The sequence below is a fragment of the Leucopleurus acutus genome, assembly GCF_964270905.1.
Source record: "Leucopleurus acutus genome assembly, contig: HAP1_SCAFFOLD_128, whole genome shotgun sequence".
In the NCBI taxonomy this organism is placed as follows: domain Eukaryota; kingdom Metazoa; phylum Chordata; class Mammalia; order Artiodactyla; family Delphinidae; genus Leucopleurus; species Leucopleurus acutus.
This window is the reverse complement of record NW_028139171.1, coordinates 38,929-55,570: the sequence shown is the minus strand read 5'-3', so window position 1 is coordinate 55,570 and position 16,642 is coordinate 38,929. Positions and strand designations below refer to the sequence as shown.

The 16,642-nt window shown below is 48.4% G+C and overlaps 1 long non-coding RNA gene across 1 annotated transcript in view; it reads right to left on the bottom strand.

Moving 5' to 3' along the window:
• Positions 1-14,388, bottom strand: part of LOC309978919 — a 289,414-nt gene extending 275,026 nt beyond the window's left edge. The window contains exon 1 of the long non-coding RNA XR_014327157.1: positions 14,359-14,388. This is a non-coding gene — a long non-coding RNA (uncharacterized lncRNA). The remainder of the gene's footprint in view (positions 1-14,358) is intronic.
• Positions 14,389-16,642: the final 2,254 nt, after the last annotated feature.

Here is a 16,642-nt window from a genome sequence, read left to right as displayed (position 1 = left end):
TCTCAACTCTCCAGGTTTAAGGGATTCTTCCTTCAGCTAAAACATGCACGTGGAATCCAGAGTATGATCAACCGTGTGATCGGGAGACGTGTTCCAATATGTCTCAGTTCTCGTCCCCTGGTACTCGGGTGCAACATTCCAGACGCTTTACTAACACTCTCCCGACTTGGAGAGTCAGTGCCTTTAACCTCCTGTTTGGCCCATTTGCAATTTCTGAGGAAGATGAACAGGAATAGGGAGAACCAATGAGAGACTAGCTGGAGGTGTCTGGACGGGCAAATTTAACTCTCATTTCCCACCAGGAAGAGGAATTAATCAAAGGCTCAGCGTGCCGTGCCGGAACCAGATTAGGGCCTGAAGCAATCCTGCGGTGTTGCGGCCAGCTCACAAGAAAGCGAGTTGAAGAAAGGAGCTCAGGGGCACTGTAATTCACAAACCTGCAGAGTTATAAATGACAGCTATCGTCCAAAAATATACTGAAGTAAGGCTGCCAAGAGGACTTGAAAGCGGGGCAGAATTGCAGGAAACCGATTTCAGGAGGTAGACTGGAATTGCATTTAAAGCATAGGAAAAGAGGCAGAACGTCCACAATGATGCACTTGGCCAAAAAGTGCGTACACGTTTTTTCCTGAATATATTCAGGAAAAAACGCATACGCCCTTTTTGGCCAACGAAGCAAGCTTGCAAAGGAAATCTGCACTACAATGAAGTCTCACTTCCCCCCGGTCAAAAGGGCCATCTTAAAAAAGTGTAAAATCAAGAAAGGCAGGACAGGCCATGGAGAACTTGGAGCCTTGTTATGCTGATGGGCGGGATGTAAATTGCCAAGAGCCACTCGGTTGAGGTGTATGGTGTTTCCTGAAACATCTAAAAAACAAAGCAACAGAGCCTAGGGCACTTCCACTTATGGTCCTATAGCTTAGGGAAATTAAAATCAAAAAGACACAGCCACCCCAATGTTTGGGACGGCTCTGTTTACAAGAACCTCGTTTACGGTACAAGTTCAATATCGCAGAAAGTGAAAAATGGATAAAGAAGTTGTGGTACTTACGTACAATGCAATATCACTCAGCAATGAAATCTATGTCATCAGGCCCGTAGCAGCATAATGAGTGGATTCAGGTATGATGATTCTAACTGAAATAAGTCACACAGAAAAAGAAACATCAGAAGATATCACTAATACACGGAATGTAAACTTGGCTACACAGGAACTGGATTACAAAACAGAACAGGGTCTCAAATTTAGAAAACCAACTTATGCTTGCTTAAGGGGAAAGGTGAGTTGGGGTGCTGCATAAAACCAGAGATTGAAATGAGCACAGATAAAGTTCCTTAAGCCAAATATGGAATAGACAAGAACTACTCCTTGCTCAACGAAATGGACTCAACACCCCATATTAAACGCCTAAGAATGTACCTGACTAGTAAGTATCTTAAAACCTATGGATTGCTATGTCTCTGAAAGAAAATCAAGCGTGTGTACAGGGGCATAAACGCAGCAGTGATAGGATTGGAGAGGTTCGGTGAGCAAATGAAGACCCTTTGAAGTCATATTGCATGGTACCCATTCCACGGGTCTCAACTCTCCAGGTTTAAGGGATTCTTCCTTCAGCTAAAACATGCACGTGGAACCCAGAGTATGATCAACCATGTGATCGGGAGACTTGTTCCAATATGTCTCAGTTCTCGTCCCCTGGTACTCGGGTGCAACATTCCAGATGCTTTACTAACACTCTCCCGACTTGGAGAGTCAGTGCCTTTAACCTCCTGTTTGGCCCATTTGCAATTTCTGCGGAAGATGAACAGGAATAGGGAGAACCAATGAGAGACTAGCTGGAGGTGTCTGGACGGGCAAATTTAACTCTCATTTCCCACCAGGAAGAGGAATTAACCAAAGGCTCAGCGTGCCGTGCCGGAACCAGATTAGGGCCTGAAGCAATCCTGCGGTGTTGCGGCCAGCTCACAAGAAAGCGAGTTGAAGAAAGGAGCTCAGGGGCACTGTAATTCACAAACCTGCAGAGTTATAAAGGACAGCTATCGTCCAAAAATATACTGAAGTAAGGCTGCCAAGAGGACTTGAAAGCGGGGCAGAATTGCAGGAAACCGATTTCAGGAGGTAGACTGGAATTGCATTTAAAGCATAGGAAAAGAGGCAGAACGTCCACAATGATGCACTTGGCCAAAAAGGGCGTATGCGTTTTTTCCTGAATATATTCAGGAAAAAACGCATACGCCCTTTTTGGCCAACCAAGCAAGCTTGCAAAGGAAATCTGCACTACAATGAAGTCTCACTTCCCCCCGGTCAAAAGGGCCATCTGAAAAAAGTGTAAAATCCAGAAAGGCAGGACAGGCCATGGAGAACTGGGAGCCTTGTTATGCTGATGGGCGGGATGTAAATTGCCAACAGCCACTCGGGAGAGGTGTATAGTGTTTCCTGAAACATCTAAAAAACAAAGCAACAGAGCCTAGGGCACTTCCACTTATGGTCCTATAGCTTAGGGAAATTAAAATCAAAAAGACACAGCCGCCCCAAAGTTTGGGAAGGCTCTGTTTACAAGAACCTCGTTTACGGTACAAGTTCAATATCGCAGAAAGTGAAAAATGGATAAAGAAGTTGTGGTACTTACGTACAATGCAATATCACTCAGCAATGAAATCTATGTCATCAGGCCCGTAGCAGCATAATGAGTGGATTCAGGTATGATGATTCTAACTGAAATAAGTCACACAGAAAAAGAAACATCATAAGATATCATTAATACACGGAATGTAAACTTGGCTACACAGGAACTGGATTACAAAACAGAACAGTGTCTCAAATTTAGAAAACCAACTTATGCTTGCTTAAGGGGAAAGGTGAGTTGGGGTGCTGCATAAAACCAGAGATTGAAATGAGCACAGATAAAGTTCCTTAAGCCAAATATGGAGTAGACAAGAACTACCCCTTGCTCAACGAAATGGACTCAACACCCCATATTAAACGCCTAAGAATGTACCTGACTAGTAAGTATCTTAAAACCTATGGATTGCTATGTCTCTGAAAGAAAATCAAGCGTGTGTACAGGGGCATAAACGCAGCAGTGATAGGATTGGAGAGGTTCGGTGAGCAAATGAAGACCCTTTGAAGTCATATTGCATGGTACCCATTCCACGGGTCTCAACTCTCCAGGTTTAAGGGATTCTTCCTTCAGCTAAAACATGCACGTGGAACCCAGAGTATGATCAACCGTGTGATCGGGAGACGTGTTCCAATATGTCTCGGTTCTCGTCCCCTGGTACTCGGATGTAACATTCCAGACGCTTTACAAACACTCTCCCGACTTGGAGAGTCAGTGCCTTTAACCTCCTGTTTGGCCCATTTGCAAATTCTGAGGAAGATGAACAGGAATAGGGAGAACCAATGAGAGACTAGCTGGAGGTGTCTGGACGGGCAAATTTAACTCTCATTTCCCACCAGGAAGAGGAATTAACCAAAGGCTCAGCGTGCCGTGCCGGAACCAGATTAGGGCCTGAAGCAATCCTGCGGTGTTGCGGCCAGCTCACAAGAAAGCGAGTTGAAGAAAGGAGCTCAGGGGCACTGTAATTCACAAACCTGCAGACTTATAAATGACAGCTATCGTCCAAAAATATACTGAAGTAAGGCTGCCAAGAGGACTTGAAAGCGGGGCAGAATTGCAGGAAACCGATTTCAGGAGGTAGACTGGAATTGCATTTAAAGCATAGGAAAAGAGGCAGAACGTCCACAATGATGCACTTGGCCAAAAAGGGTGTATGCGTTTTTTCCTGAATATATTCAGGAAAAAACGCATACGCCCTTTTTGGCCAACCAAGCAAGCTTGCAAAGGAAATCTGCACTACAATGAAGTCTCACTTCCCCCCGGTCAAAAGGGCCATCTGAAAAAAGTGTAAAATCCAGAAAGGCAGGACAGGCCATGGAGAACTGGGAGCCTTGTTATGCTGATGGGCGGGATGTAAATTGCCAACAGCCACTCGGGAGAGGTGTATGGTGTTTCCTGAAACATCTAAAAAACAAAGCAACAGAGCCTAGGGCACTTCCACTTATGGTCCTGTAGCTTGGGAAATTAAAATCAGAAAGACACAGCCACCCCAAAGTTTGGGACGGCTCTGTTTACAAGAACCTGGTTTACGCTACAAGTTCAATATCGCAGAAAGCGAAAAATGGATAAAGAAGTTGTGGTACTTATGTACAATGCATTATCACTCAGCAATGAAATCTATGTCTTCAGGCCCATAGCAGCATAAAGAGTGGATTCAGGTATGATGATTCTAACTGAAATAAGTATCACAGAAAAAGAAACATCATAAGATATCACTAATACACGGAATGTAAACTTGGCTACACAGGAACTGGATTACAAAACAGAACAGGGTCTCAAATTTAGAAAACCAACTTATGCTTGCTTAAGGGGAAAGGTGAGTTGGGGTGCTGCCTAAAACCAGAGATTGAAATGAGCACAGATAAAGTTCCTTAAGCCAAATATGGAATAGACAAGAACTACTCCTTGCTCAACGAAATGGACTCAACACCCCATATTAAATGCCTAAGAATGTACCTGACTAGTAAGTATCTTAAAACCATGGATTGCTATGTCTCTGAAAGAAAATCAAGCGTGTGTACAGGGGCATAAACGCAGCAGTGATAGGATTGGAGAGGTTCGGTGAGCAAATGAAGACCCTTTGAAGTCATATTGCATGGTACCCATTCCACGGGTCTCAACTCTCCAGGTTTAAGGGATTCTTCCTTCAGCTAAAACATGCATGTGGAACCCAGAGTATGATCTACCGTGTGATCGGGAGACGTGTTCCAATATGTCTCAGTTCTCGTCCCCTGGTACTCGGGTGCAACATTCCAGACACTTTACTAACACTCGCCCGACTTGGAGAGTCAGTGCCTTTAACCTCCTGTTTGGCCCAGTTTGCAATTTCTGCGGAAGATGAACAGGAATAGGGAGAACCAAAGAGAGACTAGCTGGAGGTGTCTGGACGGACAAATTTAACTCTCATTTCCCACCAGGAAGAGGAATTAACCAAAGGCTCAGCGTGCCGTGCTGGAACCAGATTAGGGCCTGAAGCAATCCTGCGGTGTTGCGGCCAGCTCCCAAGAAAGCGAGTTGAAGAAAGGAGTTCAGGGGCACTGTAATTCACAAACCTGCAGAGTTATAAATGACAGCTATCGTCCAAAAATATATTGAAGTAAGGCTGCCAAGAGGACTTGAAAGCGGGGCAGAATTGCAGGAAACCGATTTCAGGAGGTAGACTGGAATTGCATTTAAAGCATAGGAAAAGAGGCAGAACGTCCACAATGATGCACTTGGCCAAAAAGGCCATATAAGTTTTTTCCTGAATGTATTCAGGAAAAAACGCATACGCCATTTTGGGCCAACCAAGCAAGCTTGCAAAGGAAATCTGCACTACAATGAAGTCTCACTTCCCCCCGGTCAAAAGGGCCATCTGTAAAAAGTGTAAAATCCAGAAAGGCAGGACAGGCCATGGAGAACTGGGAGCCTTGTTATGCTGATGGGCGGGATGTAAATTGCCAGCAGCCACTCGGGAGAAGTGTATGGTGTTTCCTGAAACATCCAAAAAACAAAGCAACAGAGCCTAGGGCACTTCCACTTATGGTCCTATAGCTTAGGGAAATGAAAATCAAAAAGACACAGCCACCCCAGAATTTGGGACGGCTCTGTTTACAAGAACTTCGTTTACGGTACAAGTTCAATATCACAGAAAGCGAAAAATGGATAAAGAAGTTGTGGTACTTACGTACAATGCAATATCACTCAGCAATGAAATCTATGTCATCAGGCCAGTAGAGGCATAATGAGTGGATTCAGGTACGATGATTCTAAGTGAAATAAGTCACACAGAAAAAGAAACATCATAAGATATCACTAATACACGGAATGTGAACTTGGCTACAGAGGAACTGAATTACGAAACAGAACAGGGTCTCAAATGTAGGAAACCAACTTATGCTTGCTTAAGCGGAAAGGTGAGTTGAGGTGCGGCATAAAACCACAGATTGAAATTAGCACAGATACCGTTCCATAAGACAAATATGTAATAGACTAGAGCTACTCCTTGCTCAACGAAGTGGACTCAACACCCCACATTAAACGCCTAAGAATATACCTGACTAGTAAGAATCTTAAAACCTATGGATTTATATGTCTCCGAAAGAGAATCAAGCGTGTGTACAGTGGCATAAACGCAGCAGTGATAGGATTGGTGAGGTTCGGTGAGCAAATGCAGACTCTTTGAAGTCATATTGCATGGTACCCATTCCATGGGTCTCAACTCTCCATGTTTAAGGGATTCTTCCTTCAGCTAAAACATGCATGTGGAACCCAGAGTACGACCCACCATGTGATCGGAAAACGTGTTCAAATGTGTCTCAGGTTTCGTACCCTGGTACTCGGGTGCAACATTCCAGACGCTTTACTAACACTCTCCCCACTTGGAGAGTCAGTGCCTTTAACCTCCTGTTTGGCCCAGTTTGCCATTTCTGTGGAAAATGAACAGGAATAGGGAGAACCAATGAGAGACTAGGTGGAGGTGTCTGGACGGACAAATTTAACTCTCATTTCCCACCAGGAAGAGGAATTAACCAAAGGCTCAGCGTGTCATGCCGGAACCACACTAGGGCCAGAAGCAATCCTGTGGTGTTGCGGCCAGCTCACAAGAAAGCGAGTTGAAGAAAGGAGCTCAGGGCACTGTAATTCACAAACCTGCAGAGTTATAAATGACAGCTATCTTCCAAAAATATATTGAAGGAAGGCTGCCAAGAGGAGTTGAAAGCGGAGCAGAATTGCAGGAAACCGATTTCAGGAGGTGGACTGGAATTGCATGTAAAGCATAGGAAAAGAGGCAGAATGTCCACAATGATGCACTTGGCCAAAAAGGGCGTATGCGTTTTTTCCTGAATATATTCAGGAAAAAACGCATACGCCCTTTTTGGCCAACCAAGCAAGCTTGCAAAGGAAATCTGCACTACAATGAAGTCTCACTTCCCCCTGGTCAAAAGGGCCATCTGAAAAAAGTGTCAAATCCAGAAAGGCAGGACAGGCCAAGGAGAACTACGAGCCTTGTTATGCTGATGGGCGGGATGTAAATTGCCAGCAGCCACTCTGGAGAAGTGTATGGTGTTTCCTGAAACATCCAAAAAACAAAGCAACAGAGCCTAGGGCACTTCCACTTATGGTCCTATAGCTTAGGGAAATTAAAATCAAAAAGACACAGCCACCCCAAAGTTTGGGACGGTTGTGTTTACAAGAACCTCGTTTACCGTACAAGTTCAATATCACAGAAAGCGAAAAATGGATAAAGAAGTTGTGGTACTTACGTACAATGCAATATCACTCAGCAATGAAATCTATGTCATCAGGCCCGTAGCAGCATAATGAGTGGATTCAGGTACGATGATTCTAAGTGAAATAAGTCACACAGAAAAAGAAACATCATAAGATATCACTACTACACGGAATGTAAACTTGGCTACACAGGAACTGAATTACAAAACAGAACAGGGTCTCAAATGTAGAAAACCAACTTATGCTTGCTTAAGGGGAAAGGTGAGTTGGGGTGCTTTATAAAACCAGAGATTGAAATTAGCACAGATACCTTTCCATAAGCCAAATATGTAATAGACAAAAGCTACTCCTTGCTCAACGAAGTGGACTCAACACCCCATATTAAACGCCTAAGAATATACCTGACTAGTAAGAATCTTAAAACCTTTGGATTTATATGTCTCCGAAAGAGAATCAAGCGTGTGTACGGCGGCATAAACGCAGCAGCGATAGGATTGGTGATGTTCGGTGAGCAAATGCAGACCCTTTGAAGTCATATTGCATGGTACCCATTCCATGGGTCTCAACTCTCCAGGTTTAAGGGATTCTTCCTTCAGCTAAAACATGCATGTGGAACGCAGAGTATGATCCACCGTGTGATCGGGAAACGTGTTCAAATGTGTCTCAGTTTTTGTCCCCTGGTACTCGGGTGCAACATTCCAGACGCTTTACTAACACTCTCCCGACTTGGAGAGTCAGTGCCTTTAACCTCCTGTTTGGCCCAGTTTGCAATTTCTTCGGAAGATGAACAGGAATAAGGAGAAGCAATGGGAGACTATCTGTAGGTGTCTGGACGGGCAAATTTAACTCTCATTTCCCACCAGGAAGATAAATGAACCAAAGGCTCCACGTGCCATGCTGGAACTAGATTAGGGCCTGAGGAGATCCTGCAGTGTTGCGGCCAGCTCACAAGAAAGCGAGTTGAAGAAAGGAGCTCAGGGGCACTGTAATTCAGAAACCTGCGGAGTTATAAATGACAGCTATCATCCAAAATTATACTGAAGTAAGGCTGCGAAGAGGACTTGAATGCGGGGCAGAATTGCTGGAAACTGATTTCAGAACGTACACGGGCGTAGCTCTTAAAGCATAGGAAAAGAGACAGAACTTGGAAAATAATGCACTTGGCAACAAAGGGCATATGTGTTTTATCCAGAGCTCTCATAACTGAGGGGAGGAGATTCCCAGCAGGCTCCAACTGCCACCTGAGGGCTCACAATGCCAAGGCAACGTGAGCATGCCAGGCAGGAGTTACCTCACAGCAGAGGTCCCACCTCACAGAAGGGTGAGAAACCCAGCCAACATCAGACTCTCACCAGAGGGCCCACATCACCAGGGGGATGGGAACCAGGCAGGAGTGTCTTCACATCAGTGGGGCCACATCATCGAAAGCTGAGGTACTCAGCACATGTGTCCTCAAACCAGAGGACCCACATCACCAAGGACCTCGGAGTGAGGCAGGCAGGAGTAGCCTCACAACACTGGGCCCATAGAATAAAAAAGTGAGGAATCCAGCAGTTGGAACCTCCCAGCAGGCGGCCCAGAGCACAGAGGCTAGAGGAACCAGGCCAGAGTGAACTAACACCAGACAGCCCACATCATGAAACTGTGAGCAACCCAGACATTGGGACCTCAGAGCAGAAGGCCCACATCCCCATGGTGATGGGAACATGACAGGAGTGTCCTGGCATCACTGGGCTCACATCAGAAAACGTGGGGTGCTCAGAAGTTAGGGCCTGATGCTAGAAGGCACTCATCACCGAGAGGAGGAGGCTCCCAGCAGGCTCCAGCTGCCACCAGAGGGCCAACGTCGCCAAGGTGATGTGTGCCAGCCTGGCAGGAGTGACTTCACAGCAGAGGGCCCACCTCACAGAAGGGTGAGGAACACAGCCAGGATCAGACTCTCACCAGAGGGCCCACATCACCAAGGGGATGGGAACCAGGCAGGAGTGTCCCCACACCAGTGGGACAACATCATCGAAAGGTGAGGATCCCAGCACATGTGTCCTCAAACCAGAGGAACCACATCACCAAGGGGTTCGGAATGAGGCTGGCAGGACTGGCCTCACAACACAGGGTCCATAGAATATAAAAGTTGAGGAATCCAGCAGTTGGAACCTCCCAGCAAGTGGCCCAGAGCACCAAGGCTATGGGATCCAGGCCGCAGTGAACTCACAGCAGAGGGCCCACATCATGAACCTGTGAGCAGCCCAGCTGTTGGGACCTCAGAACAGAAGGCCCACATCCCCATTGGCATGGGAACCTGGCAGGAGTGGCTTTGCACCACTTAGCACATATCAGAAAATGTTAGGAGCCCAGCAGTTAGGGCCTGACGCCAGGGGGCCCTCATAACTGAGGGGAGGAGACTCCCAGCAGGTTCCAACTGCCAACAGAGGGCCCACGTCTACAAGGTGGCATGCGCCAGCCAGGCAGTAGTGACCTCACAGCAGAGGGCCTATCTCACAGAAGGGTGAGGAACCGAGGCAGGATGAGACTCTCACCAGAGGGCCCACAACACCAAGGGGATGGGAACCAGTCAGGACTGTCCTCCCACCAGTGGGGCCACATCATCGAAAGGTGAGGAACCCAGCACATGTGGCCTCATATCAGAGGACATACATCACAAAGGGGATGGGAGTGAGGCAGGTAGGAGTAGCCTAAAAACAGAGGGCCCAAAGAATAAAAAAAGTGAGGAATCCAGCATTTGGAACCTCCCAGCAGGCGGCCGAGAGCACAGAAGCTATGGGATGCAGGCAGGAGTGAACTAACACCAGAGAGCCCACATCATGAAACTGTGAGCAACCCAGGCATTGGGACCTCAGAGCAGAAAGCCCACATCCCCATGGGGATGGGAACCTGACAGGAGTGTCCTGGCATCACTGGGCTCACATCAGAAAACGTGGGGAGCCCAGCAGTTAGAGCCTGATGCTAGAGGGCCGTCATCACCGAGGGCAGGAGGCTCCCAGCAGGTTCCATGTGCCAACAGAGGGCCCACGTCGCCAAGGTGATGTGTGCAAGTCAGGCAGGATTGACCTCACAGCAGAGGGCCTACCTCACAGAAGAGTGAGGAACCCAGCCAGGATAAGACTGTCACCAGAAGGCCCACATCACCAAGGGGATGGGAACCAGGCAGGAGTGTCCTCACACCAGTGGGGCCACATCATTGAAAGTTGCCTAACCCAGCACATGTGGCCTCAAACCAGAAGACCCACATCACGAAGGGGTTGCGAGTGAGGCAGGCAGGAGGAGCATCACAACACAGGACCCATAGAATACAAAAGTTGAGGAATCGAGCAGTTGGAACCTCCCAGCAGGCAGCCAAGACCACAGAGGCTATGGGATCCAGGCCACAGTGAACTAACACCAGAGAGCCCACATCATGAAATTGTGATCAACCCAGCCGTTGGAACCTCAGAGCAGAAGGCCCACATCCCCATGGGGATGGGAACCTAAGAGGAGTGCTTGAGCAACACTGGGCTCACTAAGAAAAGTTGGGGAGCCCAGCAGTTAGGGCCTGACGTCAGAGGGCCCTCATCACAGAGCTGAGGAGGCTCCCAGCAGGGTCCAATTGCCACCAGAGGGCTCATGTCAACAAGGCGAGGTGAGCAACCCAGGCAAGAGTTACCTGATAGTAGAGGGCCCACCTCACAGATGGGTGAGGAACCCAGCCAGGATCAGACTCTCACCAGAGGGCCCACATCACAAAGGGGATGGGACCCAGTCAGGATTATCCTCACACCAGTGGGGCCTCATCATCTTAAGGTGAGGAACCCAGCACATGTGTCCTCAAACCAGAGGACCCACATCACCAAGGGCCTTGGAGTGAGGCAGGCAGGAGTAGCCTCACAACACAGGGCACATAATATAAAAAACGTGAGGATTCCAGCATTTAGACCTTCCAGCAGGCGGCCCAGAACACCGAGGCTATGGGATCCAGGCCACAGTGAACTCACAGCAGAGGGCCCACATCACAAAACTGTGAGCAACCCAGGAGTTGAGACCTCAGCGCAGAAGGACCACATCCCCATGGGAATGGGAACCTGGTTGGAGTGTCCTCGCACCACTGGGCGCACATCAGAAAATGTGGGGAGCCCACCATTTAGGGCCTGACGCCAGAGGGCCGTCATCACCGAGAGGAGGAGGCGCCCTGCACGCTCCAACTGCCACCAGAGGGCTCACATCTCCAAGGTGACGTGTGCCAGCCAGGCAGGAGTGACCTCACAGCAGAGGGCCTACCTCACAGAACGTTGAGGAACCCAGCCAGGATTAGACTCTCGCCAGAGGGCCCACCTCACCAAGGGGATGGGAACCAGGCAGGAGTGTCCTCACACGAGTGGGGTCACATCATCGAAAGGTGAGGAACGCAGCACATGTGGCCTCAAGCCATAGGACAGTCATCACCAAGGGGCTGGCAGTGAGGCAGGCAGGAGGAGCCTCACAACAGAGGGCACATAGAATAAAAAAGTTGAGGAATCCAGCAGTTGGAACCTCCCAGCAGGCGGCTCAGAGCACCGATGATAAGGGATCCTTGCCGGAGTGAACTCACAGCAGAGGGCCCACATCATGGTACTGTGAGCAAGCCAGCCGTTTTGACCTCAGAGCAGAAGGCCCATATCGCCATGGGGATGGGAACCTGGCAAGAGTCTCCTCACTCACTTGGCGCACATCAGAAAATGTGGGGAGCCCAGCAGTTATGGCCTAAGGCAAGAGGGCCCTCATCACCGAGGGGAGGAGGATCCCAGCACACTCCAACTGCCACCAGAGGGCCCACGTCGCCAAGGTGACGTGTGCCAGACAGGCATGATTGACCTCACAGCAGAGGGCCCACCTCACAGAAGGGTGAGGAACCCAGCCAGGATCAGACTCTCACCTGAGGGCCCACATCAGCAAGGGGATGGGAACCAGTCAGGACTGTCTTCCCTCCAGTGGGGTCACATCATCGAAAGGTGCGGAACCCAGCACATGTGGCCTCAAATCAGAGGACACATATCACAAAGGGAATGGGAGTGAGGCAGGCAGGAGTAGCCTAAAAACAGAGGGCCCAAAGAATAAGAAAGGTGAGGAATCCAGCAGTTGGAACCTCCCAGCAGGCGGCCCAGAGCACAGAAGCTATGGGATGCAGGCAGGAGTGAACTAATACCAGAGAGCCCACATCATGAAACTGTGAGCAACCCAGGCTTTGGGACCTCAGAGCAGAAGGCCCACATCCCAATGGGGATGTGAACCTGGCTGGAGTGTCCTCGCACCACTGGGCGCACATCACAAAATGTGGGGAGCCCAGCAGTTAGGGCCTGACGCCAGAGGGCCCTCATCACCGAGGAGAGGAGGCTCCCAGCAGGCTCCAAGTGCCACCAGAGGGCTCATGTCCACAAGGCGAGGTGAGCAAGCCAGGCAGGAGTGACCTCACAGCAGACGGCCCACCTCACAGATGGGTGAGGAACCCAGCCAGGATCAGACTCTCAACAGAGGGCCCACATCACCAAGGGGATGTGAACCAGGCAGGAGTCTCCTAAGACCATTGGTCCCACATCATCGAAAGGTGAGGAACCCAGCACATGTGGCCTCAAACCAGACGACACACATCACGAAGGGGCTGGGAGTGAGGCAGGCAGGAGGATCCTCCCAACAGAGGGCCCAAAAAATTAAAAAAGTGAGGAATCCAGCAGTTGGAACCTCCCAGCAGGCGGCCAAGAGCACAGAGGCTATGGGATCCAGGCCTCTGTGAACACCAGAGAGCCCACATCATGAAAATGTGAACAACCCAGCCGTTGGGACCTCAGAGCAGAAGGCCCACATCCCCGTGGAGATGGGATCCTAAGAGGAGTGCCAAAGCATCACTGGGCTCCCTAAGAAAAGTTGGTGAGCCCAGCAGTTAGGGCCTGACGCAAGAGGGCCCTCATCACCGGGGGGAGGAGATTCCCAGCACGCTCCAACTGCCACCACACGGCTGACTTTACCAAGGCAATGTGTGCCAGCCATGCAGGAGTGACCTATCAGCAGAGGGTCTCCCTCACAGGTGGGTGAGGAACAAAGCCAGGAACAGACTCTCACCAGGGGGTCCACATAACCACGTGGATGAGAACCAGGCAGGAGTGTCCTCACATTAGTGGGGCCACATCATCGAAAGGTGAGGAACCCAGCAAAGTTGGCCACAAACCAGAGGACCCACATCACCAAGGGGTTGAGAGTGAGGTAGGTGTCTGGACGGGCATATTTAACACTCATTTCCCACCAGGAAGAGAAATTAACCAAAGGCTCAGCGTGCCCTGCCAGAAGCAGATTAGGGCCTGAAGCAGTCTTGTGGGTTTGCGGCCAGCTCACAAGAAAGCGAGTTGAAGAAAGGAGCTCAGGGGCCCTGTAATTCACAAACCTGGAGAGTTATAAATGACAGATAACGTCCAAAAATATATTGAAGTAAGGCTGCGAAGAGGACTTGAAAGCGGGGCAGAATTTCAGGAAACCGATTTCAGGAGGTAGACTGGATTTGCATTTAAAGCATAGGAAAAGAGGCAGAACATCGACAATGATGCACTTGGCAACAAAGGGCGTATGAGTTTGTTCCTGAATATATTCAGGAAAAAACACATACGCCCTTTTTGGCAAACCAAGCAAGCTTGCAATGGAAATCCGAACTACTATGAAGTGTCACTTCCCCCCGGTCTAAAGGGCCATCTGAGAAAAGTGTAAAATCCAGAAAGGCAAGACAGGCCATGGGGAAAAAGGAGCCTTGTTATGCTGATGGGCGGGATGTAAATTGCCAACAGCCACTCTGGAGAAGTGTATGGTGTTTCCTGATACATCTGAAAAACAAAGCAACAGAGTCTAGGGCATTTCCACTTATGGTTCTATAGCTTAGGGAAATTAAAATCAAAAAGACACAGCCACCCCAAAATTTGGGACGGCTCTGTTTACAGGAACCTCTTCTACAGTACGAGTTAAATATCCCAGAGAACAAATAATTGATAAAGAAGTTGCAGTACTTACGTACAACAGAATACCACTCAGCAATGAAATCTGTGTCACCAGGCCTGTACCAGCATAATGAGTGGATTGAGGCATGATGATTCTAAGTGAAATAAGTCACACAGAAAAAGAAACATCATAAGGTATCACTAATGCACGGAATGTAAACTTGGCTACACATGAACTGAATTACAAAACAGAACAGGGTCTCAAGATTAGAAAACCAACTTATGCTTGCTTAAGGGGAAAGGTGAGTTAAGGGGGTGCTGCATAAAACCAGAGTTTGAAATTAGCACAGATACCGTTCCATAAGCCAAATATGTAATAGACAAGACCTACCCCCGCTCAACGAAATGGACTCAACAATGAGGTATGACCTCACACCTGTTAGAATGGGCATCATCTGAAAATCTACAAACAACAAATGCTGGAAAGGGTGTGGAGAAAAGGAACCCTCTTCCACTATTGTTGGGAATATAAATTGATACAGTCACTATGGAGAACAATATGGAGTTTCTTAAGAAACTAACAATAGAATTACCATATGATACAGCAATCCCAGGACTGGACATATACCCAGACAAAACCATAAATCAAAAAGAGACATTCACTGCAATGTTCACTGCATCACTATTTACAATATCGAGGTAATGGAAGCAACCTAAATGCCCTCAGACAGACGAATGCATAAAGCTGTGGTACGTATATAAAATGGAATATTACTAAGCCATGAAAAGGAATGAAATTGGGTCATTTGTAGAGACGTCGATGGATCTAGAGACTGTCATACAGAGTGAAGTAAGTCAGAAAGAGAAAAACAAATCTTGTATATTCATGCATATATGTGGAACCTAGAAAAACCGTACAGATTAACCATTTTGCAAGGCATAAATAGAGCAACAGATGTAGACAACAAATGTATGGACAACAAGGGGGGAAAGCTGTTGGGGGGATGGTGGTGGGAGGAGTTGAGAGACTGGGATTGGCATGTATACATTTATATGTATAAAATAGATAACCAATAAGAACCTGCTGTATAAAAATATAAAATAAAATTCAAAATTGAAAAGAAATAAAATTTAAAAAATAAAACAGAAAAAAACAATTATTCCCTTCACATACATATATTTATATGAATAAATTATTTCCATGCTTCTATCTGTAAATACAAAAAAGAGGAATAAAATCCACCTTGAACCAAAAACAAAAAAGAGAAAAAAAACACAGAACCCACCAGTTCCACAGAGGAAAACCGTATCAGGGCACTTGCTCCAGTTGTAAACAATTCTGAAGTTGGTCAGTGGTGGGGAATCGTCTCCCAGTCAGCCAGCAGCCCCCACGCAACAAGCGTCCTCATTGCAAAGCTGGGGCACCGTGCCGAGGCATCTGTGAGTAAACGTGAGCTGAGCCCCAGGCCAGTTGCTGCTGAACTATTCCCACCCGTCCCAGGTAAAACACCTGAATATATACAAGGACTTGAAAGCCTAGAGGAAGGGCCATAGAGCCACACGAGTGACAGCATGCCGGCCGACTTGGTGCCTGCAGGCCAGCCAGGATGGTCCTGGCCCTGGGTGCTCTTCTGGAAGATTTCCATTTCCCTGCCTGAGATACCCGTCCTGTCCCTGCCCCCACTGCTTTTTTCCTTCCTCACCTCTGCCCAGGGAGAAATTCCAGCAGCAGGTATGGGTGACACATCCTCTTCTTTAGCAGGTGGCAGCCTGGCAACTGCTGCAGAAAGTCCAGCAGAGCCCCACTCACACTGGGCCACCCACAAAGCCGTGGCCTCTCACTCCCTCCCACCAGCCCAGCCCCGAGACTGCTGACAGGGCAGAGAAAATGGCGTCAGGCATGGCTGCAGGGGCTCTTGCTGCCTGGAGTGGTATTTATATTGATCTCAACCCAGGCACACCTGGGGAGGGCTGGCCGGCACGGTAAGGCTGCCCAGCTCAGCCAATCATCACCCCTCAGGGGCTCACAGTTGCAGAAAATGGAACTTGCTGAACCGGCCAGGTCCAAGGAACAGGTGTGGGCTCCTGAGGGTCAGGATAGACAAGGGGCTGCAGCTTTAGCTTGTTTTCTAATCATTTTATCTGGCCCATGAGTGGGAGACAACTTCAAGAAAACCCTCTCCTAATGAGAGGAACCCAGGAGTCAGGGAGAGGAGGGGTGGGTGGTGGTTGGAGACAGAGGCCTGGTGCCCCGGGTGCAGTGGAAGTCTCTGGAAGACCAGGTGGAGGGAGGCTGCACAGAGTGATGCCCAGGGTCACAGACCTGTCACAGCTGCTGTTTGTTAGTTCAAGTCCTGCTCT